We start from the raw sequence: 16,485 nt of genomic DNA on the forward strand, positions 1-16,485 counted from the left end.
GCACCAGAACCAGCAGGTTCAGGGACGGCTTTTTTCACACTACTGAACTCTACACTACACCATTAGATCACTGTATAAACACTGTATATAACTTCTGTAGAATTATACATACAATGTACATATTACATACTGTATTTCTTATACCCTCATTCTCTACACATATCGTGCTTTACACACATCTGCACTATTTTATTTACTTACTTTACTTACTGTACATTCTGCCCAATATTTCACATTCATGTATATATATTATATATAGTGAACTTGTTTATTCAGCTGCACATTTTTTAATGCAATAACCTTCTACTTGTTGTTCCTTAACAACAGTGTCTGCACATTTTTTTATGTCTTTGAACCATTTACTTGTACTTCTCAACAATGTCCACACGTCTCTGCACTGCCATAGCCTTTATATTTATTCACTGTACATATGTTTACATATACATTTATATATATATAACATATGCTATATTTTGATCTGCACTGGTCTTTTTGCACATTTGCTACTATTTGCACTTTTGGTAGATGCCATCTTCATTTCATTGCTGTGTGACAATAAAGTTGTATTTATCTATAACATATTACGTTATTACTTTAATATGACTTTATACCTACATTTCTGTAAAACACTTTTTGTAAAATTGTAAAACACAATTTACTGTTCACCAACATTTTGCTGTTTTATTTTGTCAGAAATATGTAAAGAAAGAAATAACGTTTTAAGACACTAAAAGATTATGTATGACTTTTTTTTTATTTATCATACATTTTTACTAATATTTATATTTACTCTAATATTGTATATATATATATTTTATTTATTATTTCTAGTTTCTAGTATTTGTTTTGTAAGTAAAGTTAAAGTGAGAATTGATATAATGTCAAAATTTGGGCACATCGTTAAAGGTATAAAGCTTTATTTATCTAAGAACACTGATTAATGCAGAGTCTCTCTGGAATATTTGCAGAGTTATAATTATTTTAATGCACCTCCTAAACCACGGATAAAACAGAGCGTAAATAACCGGATTAATGGTGGAATTTAAATAAAACAGGATAATTAATTTAAAAATAGTTTCTGCCTATAGTTCAATAACGTCACCTAATAAACTGTAAATAAAATACGGAAGTAAACACGCCAGAAACACAGACACTAAAATGCTGAGGACTTTGGCTGCTTTTCTCTCAGATTTCATGGAGTGGGAGGTGATTTTCTGTGTTTGAGGTCGTGTGTGATTATTAAGCTCTCTGATAGCAGTGGCGTGTTTCTTAGCGATCAGAAAAACCCGACTGTACAATATGATTATGACAGAAAGTGGAAATATAAATGTTATTATAAGATCAATTACAGACCAAAACTCATTCAAAATGAGAAAACACTCTCCAGGACACATTAAAAAATTCATGAAGCTTATATTGAAATAATAGAATGTTATGCTGTATGCCAGACACACACACCAGTTAGAAGAAACCACAGTGCACATTATCCTTGTTGAGATTTTGTTTGTGTAGATAAATGGGTTTGAAAGAGCGACATAGCGATCCACAGAGATCAGAGCGATATTATAAATGGATGAGGCCAAAATAAAACTGCTAATAAACCAAAAACTGATGCAGAAACTTCTCCCTAAAATCCAGCACGACTCGATTATCCAGATTAACATTGACGGCATCACAAAAAGACCAATGAGGAAATCCGACACGGCCAGTGAGAGCACGAGCATGTTGGTCGGTGTGTGAAGCTGCTTGAAGTGAAGAACAGAAATGATGACGAGCAGATTTCCACACACTGTTAGAAGAACCACAGCAGCTGAACACACGTACAGTAAGATATAAACTGCAGGAGATACAGATCTCTCTGGACAGGAGAAATGCTCACAGAGATCCGAGAGATTCAACTCCGTCACGTTCATGAATACAGCAATTGAATAAAAGTCTACAGGATATTAAAAAAACAGTGTGATTTTTTTTCCGTTTGAAAAATATAACCAGTCCACAATATTAAGATCTTCATCCAATGTGTGATCGCTCGATTACCAGCTCTGATTTATTTATAGTTTTTAATTAGACCCCGCCTCCAAGTGTGATTGACAGTTTTACACAAATGATCTCATTGGATAAAGATGTCGTTTGGGGTACTAAGTTTTTTAATATCTGTTACAGAATATGAAAATTACTGAAAATTACTGCCTGTGTTTTGAAATATGAGAATTTTGTTCTTTCTTTAGTTAAATATCAGGGTCCATTTCTTGCATTACTGCTGCAACAGGTCCAGGTTCTGCTGCAACCTCTAAATTCTGCTTATACGTGAGTCATGAGTTCAAATCCCAACAACACAAGCTGACACTGTTGGGCCCTGAACAAGACCCTTAGATCTGAAGTGTTCAGCTGGAATGAGATCATTCTGCTGCTGAGGACAAGTGTGTCTTCCAAAACAAGACATCTTTGTCCTCATGCAGCATATGGAATGATCTACTTTTTGTAGTAGATTTTTATAGTTGTATTTTGTCTGTTTTTGCACAGTGCCTGACTTTTCGACTAATTATCCTGACTCTGATGCAGCACTAATTCATCTTTAATCCTTCATATTATTTATTTCAAGAAAGAAATAACATTTAAAGACACCAGAAGATAATTTATCACCTTTATTATTCAATTATAATCAATTTTATACAAATATTTGTAATGTAGATTTGTTTTGATTGAATTCTTATTTCTATTATCTGTAACAAGACAAATTACTTTCTCTATATAGAATAACAAAACAAACATTGATATTATAAATTGTAATCATAATATATATTATATCAATGTTTTTTTTGTGATTTGTTCTATAAGTGTACTTTAAGTGAGAATTCATATAATGGCAAAATTTGGGCACTTCGTTATAAGGAGACCCCATTTTCATGAAAGAACATTGATTAATGCAGAGTCTCTCTGGAATATCTGCAGAGTTATAATTAATTTAACGCACCTCCTAAACCACGGATAAAACAGAGCGTAAATAACCGGATTAATGGTGGAACTGATATAATTCAGGAGAATTAATTTACAAATAGTTTCTGACTGTAGTTCAATAACGTCACCTAATAAACTGTAAATAAAATACGGAAGTAAACACACTATAAACACAGACACTAAAATGCCGAGGACTTTAGCTGCTTTTCTCTCAGATTTCATGGAGTGGGAGGTGATTTTCTGTGTTTGAGGTCGTGTGTGATTATTAAGCTCTCTGATAGCAGTGGCGTGTTTCTTAGCGATCAGAAAAACCCGACTGTACAATATGATTATGACAGAAAGTGGAAATACAAATGAATATACAAGATCAATTACAGTCCAAACCTCACTGACAATGAAAAAACACTCTCCAGGACACATTACAAAATTCATGGAGATTAGACTGAAATAATTTAATGTCATGCTGTATGCCAGACACACACACCAGTTAGAAGAAACCACAGTGCACATTATCCTTGTAGAGATTGTGTTTGTGTAGAAAAATGGGTTTGAAAGAGCAACATAGCGATCCACAGAGATCAGAGCGATATCATAAATGGATAAGACCAAAACGAAACTGCCAATTATCCAAAAACTAATGCAAAACCTTCTCCCTAAAATCCAGCATGACTCGATTATCCAGTTTAACATCAGAGGCATCACTAAAGCACCGATGAAGAAATCCGACAAGGCCAGTGAGAACACGAGGATGTTAGATGGTGTGTGAAGCTGCTTGAAGTGAAGAACAGAGATGATGACGAGCAGATTTCCACACACTGTTAGAAGAACCACAGCAGCTGAACACACGTACAGTAAGATATAAACTGCAGGAGATACAGATCTCTCTGGACAGGAGAAATGCTCACAGCGATCCGAGAGATTCAACTTTGTCACGTTCATGAAAACAACATTTAAATAAAAGTCTACAGGATATTAAAAAGCACAGTGTAAATGGTTTTGCCTTTGAAAAATACAAAGTCCAAAATAATAAGATTTGTGATCTCTCGATTACCAGCTCTGATTTATTTATAGTTTAGAATTAGACCTCGCCTCCAAGTTTGATTGACAGTTTTACACAATTGATGTCATCGGATAAAGATGTCATTTCTTTTTAATCAGTGTTGTATTTAAGAAAAAAAAATTTGTTGAAAACAAATATTCAGCAAATGCATATAATAAAAGTGGGAATAATCTTTGAAAAATTTTTACACTTTCAGGTTGCATCTCCTGCATAAAATCTAGTTCGCCTTCCAAACTATGTTTCTCCTTCCTCTTAAAATACGTATTCACCAATGCCATTTCCATCCTTTTAGCAAAATCTACCACCATCTGCCCTTCCACATTCCTCTCCTTAAGGCCATACCTACCCATCACCAGAGGTGGGAAGTAACAAAGTACAAATACTTAAGTAGATTTTTCTGGTATCAGTGTTTTACTTTACAATTTACTCTGGTGGCCACAAAAAGGTCACTAGAGTCCTTTAGCCGATTGGAGATACTCAAGGTTGCAGTTATCCGTCCAGACCAGAAAAGGGTCCTCCTACTCCTCCATCCAGTGGCACCATTCCTCCAAGGCCAGCTTGACAACAAGGAGCTCCCTCTCGCCCACCGGGTAGTTACGTTCCAAGGAGCTAAGGTGTCAGGAAAAAAGGCACAAGGATGCAGGCGGTTATCTTGGGGGCAGACCTGAAAGACCGCTATGTTGGAGGCATCAACCTCGACTACGGAATTCCTGGCTTGGTTGGGAAAGGATGGGTGCTTTAGTGAATTGCTGCTTAAGCTCGAAAAACACCTCCTCAGCCTTGAGACCCCAAAGTAATGAGCGGAGGAAGGACATCAGGTGGTGGAGGGGCGCCGCCACTAAACTATAGCCCTTGATTGGGCGGCCAAAAAAATTGGCGAAGCCCAGGAACCTTTGTAGTTGGCGGCGGAAGGTGGGGGCTGGCCAATCCCAGGTGGCCTGGATACTGGCAGGGTCCATCTTGATGTTACCGGCTGAAAGCAGGCAACCCAGGAACGAGGTTTGTAAGGTGTGGAATTCACATTTCTCAGGTTTCATGTAGAGCCCAATTTTAAGGAGTCTTTTCAAGACCTGACGCACCTGCCGAGGATATCATCTAGATAGACAAACATAAAGCTGTTGAGCATGTCTCGGAGGACCTCATTGACCAGTGCCTGAAAGACGGCCGGGCGTTAGTAAGGCCCAGCGGCATGATGAGGTACTCGTTATGACCAGCTGAGGTATTAAAGGCATTCTTCCATTTATCCTTCTCCCTGATACGCACCAGGTGGTATTCGTTGTGTAGATCCAGCTGAGTAAAGACCACGGCACTATGCAGGAGCTCGAACGCCGAGGTCATAAGCAGCAAGGGGTAATGGTTCCATACAGTGATGGCGTTGAGACCCTGGTAGGTGATACATTGGCATAGGGATTCATCCTTCTTCTTTACGAAAAAGAACCCTGCCACAGATGGGGAGGAGGATGGTCAGATGGTATCTGCTGCCAGGGACTCCTGAATATACTGGTTCATGGCTTCTTTTTCTGGGGCTGATAACTGATACAGGCGGCCCTGTAATCCAGTCCACATGTGGGTTGTGTTTCCGCAGCCAAGCAAACCTGAGCATGATGGGAGCTTAAGGAGATGACCAGAAAGGAAAGCCACTCCTGATGTCGTTTCCCAACTGATATGAGTAAAGGCTTGGTGAGGTGAGTGGCCCAGTTTAAAAGGCTGCCGTCCAGGGCTCTGATTAGCAGAGCTTTGGGTAGGGGTTCCATGTGGACTTGTAGCTTCTTGGCAAGCTTGAGGTTGATGAACTCGTCGTCGGCCCCAAAACGACGGAGGCAGCCAATTCTGTGCCTCCGGGGCCTGCCTGAAGGTGGACCAAATGGTGGGTCTGGAGGGAGCGGGGGGAAGAGGGGCCATGTGTCCTTTGCCTCTGCAGTAGAGGCTTAGACTAGGCGACCGAAGTCTCTCCTTCTCGGTGGGGTTCAGGTGGTGGTGTCCTATCTCCAGGGCCTGTGGCAGAGAGAGAGAGCAGGTGCCAGGACCAGATGCAAGAGGTGGGGAACTGTGTGTAGGGCAAGGACTGTAAGGATCAAGAGCCTGAGTGGGGTAACGATGTTCCTGGTGGTGCTTCCTTACACGCCAATCGAAGCGTGTAGCCAAGGACATTAGAGAATCCAGATCATAGGGTAGATCACGTGCAGCAAGTTCGTCGTGAACGGCAAAGGAGAGGCCCTTGAGGAAAGTGTCGTAAAATGCCATGTGATCCCATCGGCTGTCAATGGCCTGGGTCTAGAAGTCAGCCGCAAAGTCTGCCACAGAGCGATGCCCCTGTGTGGCCGAGATCAGGGAGCGGGCAGCATCTCGGCGTGGCATTGATGAGCCGAAAACCTTCCGGAGTTTGGCAGAAAATGCGGCGAACGATGCGCAGTTAGCCGATTGGCTTTCCCACTCTGCGGTGTCCCACCTTAGGGCTAGACCTGACAGGAGGGAAATGACTTAGGCCTGATTTGTACCACATTGTACACTCACTGACATTCTGTATGTTCCTGCTTAATTAAGGTCCTGCAGTCCCTGAGATCTGCCTGTGTTTGGAAATATTTTGTTCTTTCTTTAGTTAAATATCAGGGTCCAGGTTCTTCTGCAACATCTGAATTCTGCTTATACGTGAGTCATGAGTTAAAAGCCCAACAACACAAACTGACACTGTTGGGCCCTGAGCAAGACCCTTAGATCTGAAGTGTTCAGCTGGAATGGGATCATTCTACTGCTCAGGACAAGTGTGTCTTCCAAAACAATACATCTTTGTCCTAGGGCTGGGCGATATGGTCTAAAAAATCCCAGATTTTTTCTACAAAAAATCAGATTTCGCGATTTTTCCCCCCTGCTTAAAATCAATCTGCATATGTCAAAGAAAATGTTCAAAAAAAGTTTTAACTTTATTTAATAAAGTTTATTTACCCTTCTTGGATTATAACCCACTTTGGGTTAAAGTGCAATCAGAAACAACAAGCCAAAAATACAAGATGGCTCCCTGCCATTGTACATTGTGAAAATAGAACGTAACATAACATAAAATTATTAAACCTACAAAGATGAGTGTTTAAATATAGAACATATTTTATGAGTGTTTAAATATGGAACATGATTGAAAATGCACCTAAGGTTTGGAGTGATTTTGCCTTTATTTTTCTCCAAAACTCCACAGTAACTCTAAAATTGAACAGAGTAATAGACAGGGACACTGTAAATAAGAAGTATTTGAAAGATTGAGCAAACCTATAAAGACATTTTTTTATGAGTGTTTGATTGTGAGACATGGTTAAAAATGCAGTGATGCTTGGAGTGATTTTGACTTAACTTTTCTTAAAAACTCCACAGTAACTCTTGAAATAAGAATATAATAGACAGGGAGATTCTAAATAAGAATTATTTGAAAGATTAAGTAAACCTCAAAAAAATGTTTTATGAGTTTTTGAATATGATGATTCAAATGCTCTGAATTTTCTGTTTCTTAACGGAAATGCCATTCTGAAGCGTCTTTACAGGTATTTTGACCGCTCCCACCACCCGTACCGTAAGTGTACGATTAGACGCTGCTGCTGTCTTGTTCATTTCGTAGGGTCCTACATCTCTCCACTCGACAGCATGCCTCTGTTTGAGGTGCTGCAGTAAATTGGTGGTACGGCTACCTTTGCTTGATCGCTGCCATGTTGTTTGTGTATCTCTATGGCAAACGCGCGTGGGGAGGGCTGAGTTCGTTCGAAACTATCGAAGCCCAGAGGGCGCGTCGGCGGACATTAAAGAAAAACCCGATTTTTATTAAAACATATCGATGTAAACTACACATTCGAGTTAATCGATAAAATCGATTTATCGCCCAGCCCTATTTTGTCCCCATGCAGCATATGGAATGATCTACTTTTTTTAGTAGATTTTTATAGTTGTATTTTGTCTGTTTTTGCACAGTGCCTGACTTTTCTACTAATTATACTGACTCTGATGCAGCACTGATTCATCTTTAATCCTGCTAATGCAGTCTTTCACTCTGGATCTTCATCTCCCCTTTAAAATATTACATTATACCTGTGTTTCTGTAAAACGCTGTAGATGTGTGGATTTGCAAAAATGATACGTGACTTTCCTTCAAAACACGGCTCATCTGCCAGATCAAATATTATTATCATTTACTGTTCATTAGCATTTTTCTGTTTTCTTTTGTAATAAAATATATTTAAAGAAAGAAATATCATTTTAAGACATCAAAAGATAATTTATCACCTATATTATTAATTTATAATTAATTTTATACAAATATTTGTAATGTAGATTTGTTTTGATTGAATTCTTATTTCTATTATCTGTAACAAGACAAATTACTTTCTCTATATAGAATAACAAAACAAACATTGCTATTATAAATTGTAATCATAATATATATTATATCAATGTTTTTTTTTGTGATTTGTTCAATAAGTGTACTTTAAGTGAGAATTCATATAATAGCAAAATTTGGGCACTTCGTTATAAGGAGACCCCATTTTTATGAAAGAACATTGATTAATGCAGAGTCTCTCTGGAATATCTGCAGAGTTATAATTAATTTAATGCACCTCCTAAACCACGGATAAAACAGAGCGTAAATAAATGGATTAATGGTGGAATTCAGATAATTCAGTAAAATTAATGTACAAATAATTACTGACTTTAGGTCAATAACGTCACCTATAAAACTGTAAATAAAATACGGAAGTAAACACGCCAGAAACACAGACACTAAAATCCCGAGGACTTTGGCTGCTTTTCTCTCAGATTTCATGGAGTGGGAGGTGATTTTCTGTGTTTGAGGTTGTGTGTGATTATTAAGCTCTCTGATAGCAGTGGCGTGTTTCTTAGCGATCATAAAAACCAGACTGTACAATATGATTATGACAGAAAGTGGAAATATAAATGTTATTATAAGATCAATTACAATCCAAACATCGTTCAGAAATAGATTACACTCTCCAGGACACAGTAGAACATTCATGGAATTTAGATTAAAGTAGTAGAATGTCATGCTGTATGCCAGACACACACACCAGTTAGAAGAAACCACAGTGCACATTATCCTCATAGAGATTGTGTTTGTGTAGAAAAATGGGTTTGAGAGAGCGACATAGCGATCCACAGAGATCAGAGCGATATTATAGATGGATAAAACCAAAACGAAACTGCCAATTATCCAAAAACAAATGCAGAAACTTCTCCCTAAAATCCAGCACGGCTCGAATGTCGAGATTAACATCGGGGGCATCACTAAAGCACCGACGAGGAAATCCGTCACGGCCAGAGAGAGCACGAGCATGTTGGTCGGAGTGTGAAGCTGCTTGAAGTGAAGAACAGAGATGATGACGAGCAGATTTCCACACACTGTTAGAAGAACCACAGCAGCTGAACACACGTACAGTAAGATATAAACTGCAGGAGATACAGATCTCTCTGGACAGGAGAAATGCTCACAGCGATCAGAGAGATTTAACTCTGTCACGTTCATGAAGACGGCAAATGAAAAAAGTAGAGGATTTTAAAAAGCATAGTGTAAATGGTGGTTCCTTGAATTCCTAATTCTTAATCTCGACTCAGCTGTAACGTATTTATAGCTCATAATTTGGCCTCACCCCCAAGTTTGATTGACACTTTTATACAAGATCTCATGGACTGTTTGTTGTTTGGCCACTTAGTGTTTTTAATAAATGTTATATATATATAAAAAGGGAAAAATTAAATGGAAACAAATATTTATTACGTTAATACATCAGAATTTTACATATTCTTTTAAATATTTACACCTAAAAACATGGTGTCAGGAATCCCCCTGCCACGCCCCCTTCGGAGGCTGTCTTTCCCTGGGATTCCCTGACGCACCGCGCTCCTGCTCCATTGCGTGCCCCGCCCGCCTGCAGCTGCTCGCAATCCGGCTTCACAAGGAGCAGCTGAGGCTCATCTCCATTTTCCATTGCACCACCCATATAAACCCCACGCTCACCTACACGGGCTGCCGGTTATTGTATGTACGTGTGTGTAGTCTCGTTTTGGTCTGTGCAGGTTCCTGGTGGCTCGCTGCTCCACGTATGCTTCCCCCGCTACGCATCTTCTCCTTCCGGATTCCTCGTTCTCTCCACGGCGGCGTGTGCGTTTCCCGTCGCTCCTCGGACTTTTGACACTTCTCCGTCTCTGCCTCCGCACCGCATCCCGCACCGTGGATATTTTGTGTTTATTATTTGTATTACGAACTGCCGTTTGCCGGATTATCCCGCTCTGTGGGTGCTTTATGTTGGCTCTGCCTTGTTGTGAAATAAAAACGCCGGCTTATATTTCTGCCTCCGCCTCCATCTACGCCGCGTGACACATGGACATTTTATCAGGTGACTGCAAGCCACAATTCACGAGCGGAAATATAAGTAGATAATTGGGGCTTAGTTGAATAGATTTTCCTGCATGCTTTGTCTGTCAGATCGTTTTCTATCACAATGAAAGTTCCTCATGAGGTCACGTCCCAACATAATTGTAGTACATACATATTTTTATTTATTTTTTATTTTACATTCTGTGCTAGGACATTTCCTTGAAATCTGACGGTGTCAGGGCCCAGGTCTGAAAGTTCTGCTCCAACATTTTCGAGTTCTGCTGTAGTCCCTGAATGATACCTGGAAATTGAATAAACGCAAGATATGTTTTACCCATGACCACTAAAATACACCTATCTTCCCTTCTCTTCTCATACCATAGACATGTCTGGTATCAGATAAACTATATATATTCACTTGGCAGCTATTTTCTATGGTCAGAATACATTCATCAAGTTTTTTTGGTGGAGTGATCAAAGTGTAAACATCTGTTTTTTTGGCTCCTCACTTAGCATTTACCATTGGAAAAAATTTAACCAGACATTACTGTACTTTCGCTTCTTTCTTAAGGCATCAGATGTTTACAGAGAGATTGCAGAAAAAAAAAAGAAATCGAGTTTTTAGCTGACACAATGACGTGACCATCTCCAAGACCATCACTACACGCTCCAACCAGAAGCCGTGGATGACCGCAAAAGTGCGTGAAACTATGAGACTCTGCCTTCAGAGCAGCGGACAAGACGGCCTTAAGAACAGCAAGGGTCAAACTGTCCCGTGCCATCAGAGAGGCGAAGCATGCACACACATCGAGAATCCACGACCATCCCTCCTCCCAGTGACCAGGTGCTCTGTCTACCCACAGCTGAAGTGAGGAAACTCTATGCAGAGTTAACCCATGGAAGTCTGCTGGACCAGACAACATTCCTGGCAGAGTGCTCAGGGAACGTGCAGAACAGCTAGCGAATGTCTTTACCGACATCTTCAACATCTCCCTGAGCAGCAACGTTGTTCCTACATGCCTCAAGACGACAACCATCCTCCTTGTGCCGAAGAAGTCTACTGTCTCCTGCCTCAATGACTATCTTCCCATTGCGCTTACACCCATCGTGATGAAGTGCTTTGAGAGGCTCATCATGAGGCACATCAAGACCCAGCTTCCAAACCGTTCCACGGACGATGCCATCTCCACGACCCTCCATCTGTACAACCAGGACACGTATGTACGAATGCTGTTCATAGATTTAGCTCAGCATTTAACACAATCATCCCTCAGGATCTGATTGAGAAGTTGAGCCTACTGGGCCTGAACAGCTCCCTCTGCAACTCGATCCTGAACTTCCTGACTGGAGACCTCAGTCAGTCCGGATCAAGGACAGCATCTCCAGCACCACCACACTGAGCACTGGGGCCCCTCAGGGTTGTGTGCTTAGCCCACTGCTGTTTACTCTGCTGACTCTGCTCACGAATGTGTGGCAATGCACAGCTCAAACCACATTCTCAAGTTCGCCAATGACATGATCGTGGTGGGTCTCATTATCAAGAACAACAAGTCAGCATAAAGAGAAGAGGTGCACCATTTAACAGCCTGGTGTGGAGCAAACATCCTGTCTCTGAACGTTGACAAAACCAAAGAGTTGGTTGTTGACTTCAGTAGAGCACAGAGCGGCCATTCTCCACTGATCATCGATGAATCCTCCGTAGAGATCATCAAAAGCACCAAATTCCTTGGTGTTTATCTGGCAGATAACCTCAACTGGTCACTCAACACCAGCTCCATCACCAAGAAAGCCCAGCAGCATCTCTACTTCCTAAAAAGGCTGAGAAAAACCCATCTCAACACCCTCCGACCACGTTCTACAGAGGGACCATTGAGAACATCCTGAGCAGCTGCCTCACTGCCTGGTTTGGGAACTGCACCGTTTTGGACCTACAGAGGATTTTGAGGACACCTAAGAAGATCATCACACACACACACACACACACACACACACACACACACACACACACACACACACACACACACACACACACACAAATAATTACGATTTCTGGTGTGAACATTTCCCCGAACCCTGTTATTATAAAATAGTGTAATGGGCATCTGTTGTACTGATGATGTCACTGTTACACTCTTAGAACTTAAGCACCACATTCAGGGACTCTCTGTTCCGGTTACGCTGCCTCACACTGGACAAGATATGAAGCACATGGCAACCCTTCTCAGCATATTTCTCTAGTTTGCAATGCTCTCTCTGCAAGCAGACCATTGTCATGTTCAGTTACATTGTGTGTTATATTCATTCATTTCTTTATCTTCTTATCATTTTCTCTGCTTGTATTCTACATGGTGGTTGTTCAGCATGGATTCTTTTTTTTTCTTTTTTTTTTTATTAATACATTGATATAATGTGAGGTCCAGTTACCAGCATGACACTAAAACAGGTAGTAATAAAGGATACTTTTTACGGAAGTGCATGTCTGAGCCCAAATTTCTTTACTTTAACTTGAAGTGTAGTCAGTACTTCATCTGTTACTGGAGTCTTTTAAAACATGAGTATTTGCACTTCTATTTAAGTAAAGGGTGTGTATACCTTTGCCACTTCTGCCCATCCCCTCCTCATCACCTCTGTTCCCTTCACCTACAGGTAAGATCAGGTTACACCCACAGACCACCGTGGCCTGATTTGTACCACATTGTACACTCACCGACATTCTGTATGTTTCTGCTTAATGAAGGTCCTGCAGTCCCTGAGATCTGCCTGTGTTTTGAAATATGAGAATTTTGTTCTTTCTTTAGTTAAATATCAGGGTCCAGTTCTTGCATTACTGCTGCAACTGGTCCAGGTTCTGCTGCAACCTCTAAATTCTGCTTATACGTGAGTCATGAGTTCAAATCCCAACAACACAAGCTGACACTGTTGGGCCCTGAACAAGACCCTTAGATCTGAAGTGTTCAGCTGGAATAAGATCATTCTGCTGCTGAGGACAAGTGTGTCTTCCAAAACAAGACATCTTTGTCCTCATGCAGCATATGGAATGATCTACTTTTTTTTAGTAGATTTTTATAGTTGTATTTTGTCTGTTTTTGCACAATGCCTGACTTTTCGACTAATTATACTGACTCTGATGCAGCACTAATTCATCTTTAATCCTGCTAATGCAGTCTTTCACTCTGGATCTTCATCTCCCCTTTAAAATATTACATTATACCTGTGTTTCTGTAAAACGCTGTAGATGTGTGGATTTGCAAAAATGATACGTGACTTTCCTTCAAAACACGGCTCATCTGCCAGATCAAATATTATTATCATTTACTGTTCATTAGCATTCTGCTGTTTTCTTTTGTGATAAAATATATTTTGAGAAATAAATAACATTTTAAGACACCAAAAGATAATTTATGACCTTTATTATTCATTAATAATCAAGTTTTTACCAACATTTACAATGTAGATTTTGTTTTAATTGAATTCTTATTTCTAGTATCTGTAACAAGACAAATTACTTCCAAAATACGAATAACAAAACAAACATTGCTATTATAAATTGTAATACATCCTAATCTATATTATATCAATGTTTTATTTGTGTGATTTGTTCTTAATTAAAAATAAGGAGACTTATTTTTATAAGGAATTTTTATGAAAGAACATTGATTAATGCAGAGTCTCTCTGGAATATTTGCAGAGTTATAATTAATTTAATGCACCTCCTAAACCACGGATAAAACAGAGCGTAAATAAATGGATTAATGGTGGAATTTACAAAATTCAGTAAAATTAATGTACAAATAATTTCACCTTGTATTTTAATAACGTCACCTAATAAACTGTAAATATAATACGGAAGTAAACACGCCAGAAACACAGACACTAAAATCCCGAGGACTTTGGCTGCTTTTCTCTCAGATTTCATGGAGTGGGAGGTGATTTTCTGTGTTTGAGGTCGTGTGTGATTATTAAGCTCTCTGATAGCAGTGGCGTGTTTCTTAGCGATCAGAAAAACCCGACTGTACAATATGATTATGACAGAAAGTGGAAATATAAATGTTAATATAAGATCAATTACATACCAAACCTCATTCAGAAAGAAAAAACACTCTCCAGGACACATTAGAAAATTCGTGGAATTTAGACTGAAGTAGCAGAATGTTATGCTGTATGCCAGACACACACACCAGTTAGAATAAACCACAGTGCACATCATCTTTATAGAGATTGTGTTTGTGTAGAAAAATGGGTTTGAGAGAGCGACATAGCGATCCACAGAGATCAGAGCGATATTATAGATGGATAAAACCAAAACTAAACTGCCAATTATCCAAAAACAAATGCAGAAACTTCTCCCAAAAATCCAACACGGCTCGAATGTCGAGATTAACATCGGAGGCATCACTAAAGCACCGACGAGGAAATCCGTCACAGCCAGTGAGAGCACAAGGATGTTGGTGGGTGTGTGAAGCTGCTTGAAGTGAAGAACAGAGATGATGACGAGCAGATTTCCACACACTGTTAGAAGAACCACAGCAGCTGAACACACGTACAGTAAGATATAAACTGCAGGAGATACAGATCTCTCTGGACAGGAGAAATGCTCACAGCGATCCGAGAGATTCAACTCCGTCACGTTCATGAACACAGCAAATGAAAAAAGTAGATGATTTTAAAAAGCACAGTGTAAATGGTGGTTCCTTGAATTCCTAATTCTTAATCCAATGAATTCTCGACTCAGCTGTAACGTATTTATAGCTTATAATTTGGCCTCACCCCCAAGTTTGATTGGCTGACCATGGTGGTGTCATCTGCATACTTGATACAGATGTTGGAGTTATGCAGAGGAGCACAGTTGTGGGTGAACAGGGAGTAGAGTAGTGGGCCTAGAACACAGCCTTGTGGGATGCCAGTATTCAGAATGAGATTTGAGGATACCTGTTGCCCAATGCATAAAATCATGAGTTTATATTTCAAACATCATTGACCAGAGCCTGAAACACTGCTGGAACGTTGGTCAGGCCGAACAGCATTACCAAGTACTCATCATGTCTGTAAAGGGTGTTAAACACAGTCTTCCGCTCATCTCCCTACTGAATTAGAAGAAGGTGGTAGGCATTGCTCAGGTCCAACTTTGTGCAAATGGAGGCCCCCTGGAGGAGCTCAAACACAGAAACCATGAGTTGTAGGGGATAGCAATTCTAGACAGTAATGGCGTTAATTCCCCGGTAATCTATACATGGGTGGAGGGTCTTGTCTTTTTTTTCCACAAAGAAGAACCCAGCCCAGCAGGGAAGGAGGAAGGGCAAATGATCCCTACAAAGAGAGACTCCTGAATATACTGGTTCATGGCCTCCTATCAAGTCCAGACAGATGGTACAAACGTCCATAAAGTTGATCAGTCACACATTGAAGTTATGGGAAAGAGTAGTGGAAGCCGGGCTGAGAGAAGAGGTGACCATCTGTAAGCAACAGTATGGTTTCATGCCGAGGAAGAGCATCACAGACGCATTATTTGCTTTGAAAATGTTGATGGAGAAGTATAGAGAAGGTCAGAAGGAGTTAAATTGTGTGTTTGTGGATTTAGAGAAAATGCACGACAGGGTGGAGGGAGGAGTTGTGGTATTGTATGAGGAAGTCTGGTGTGTTAGAGAAGTTAGTGAGGGTGGTGCAGGACATGTATGAGGACAGTGTGATAGCAGTGAAGTGTGCAGTAGGAACGAAGGACTGGTCCAAGGTGGAGGTTGGACTGCATCAAGGATCGGCTCGAAACCCTTTCCAGTTTGCAGTGGTGATGGGCAGGTTGACAGACGAGGTCAGACAGGAGTCCCCAATGGACTATAATGTATGCAAATGATATTGTGATTTGTAGTGAGAGTAGGGAACACTGGAACAGTAGGGAACACTTCTTGTAAAGTGTAATTTTACAGTAAGCACTTCCAATGTTACTGATTATTTAGTCAATTCAAAACATATTTTACCTTGCAGAATGTTTGTTTGCATGGCTTCATCCACTTATTTGTTGGTGCATTTTTGGTGAGGTCCGTCAGCCAATCAGCCTCAGTAACTATGTCACCCCGTTTTTGGTTTTAGATCTTGGCCAGGC

At 40.1% G+C, this 16,485-nt stretch overlaps 4 pseudogenes across 4 annotated transcripts; all 4 read right to left on the reverse strand.

Annotated features, from left to right (window-relative positions):
• Positions 1–920: 920 nt before the first annotated feature.
• Positions 921–1,913, reverse strand: LOC310722306 (trace amine-associated receptor 13c pseudogene; annotated as a pseudogene). Its single transcript has one exon. The product of its transcript is annotated as a trace amine-associated receptor 13c pseudogene (transcript).
• A 991-nt stretch (positions 1,914–2,904) lies between these two features.
• Positions 2,905–3,897, reverse strand: LOC310722171 (trace amine-associated receptor 6 pseudogene; annotated as a pseudogene). The gene has a single exon. The product of its transcript is annotated as a trace amine-associated receptor 6 pseudogene (transcript).
• A 4,646-nt stretch (positions 3,898–8,543) lies between these two features.
• Positions 8,544–9,536, reverse strand: LOC310722174 (trace amine-associated receptor 13c pseudogene; annotated as a pseudogene). Its single transcript has one exon. The product of its transcript is annotated as a trace amine-associated receptor 13c pseudogene (transcript).
• A 4,492-nt stretch (positions 9,537–14,028) lies between these two features.
• Positions 14,029–15,021, reverse strand: LOC310722154 (trace amine-associated receptor 13c pseudogene; annotated as a pseudogene). Its single transcript has one exon. The product of its transcript is annotated as a trace amine-associated receptor 13c pseudogene (transcript).
• Between the last annotated feature and the right edge of the window lie 1,464 nt (positions 15,022–16,485).

This window comes from Silurus aristotelis, assembly GCF_946808225.1.
Source record: "Silurus aristotelis genome assembly, chromosome: 28".
Taxonomy (NCBI): domain Eukaryota; kingdom Metazoa; phylum Chordata; class Actinopteri; order Siluriformes; family Siluridae; genus Silurus; species Silurus aristotelis.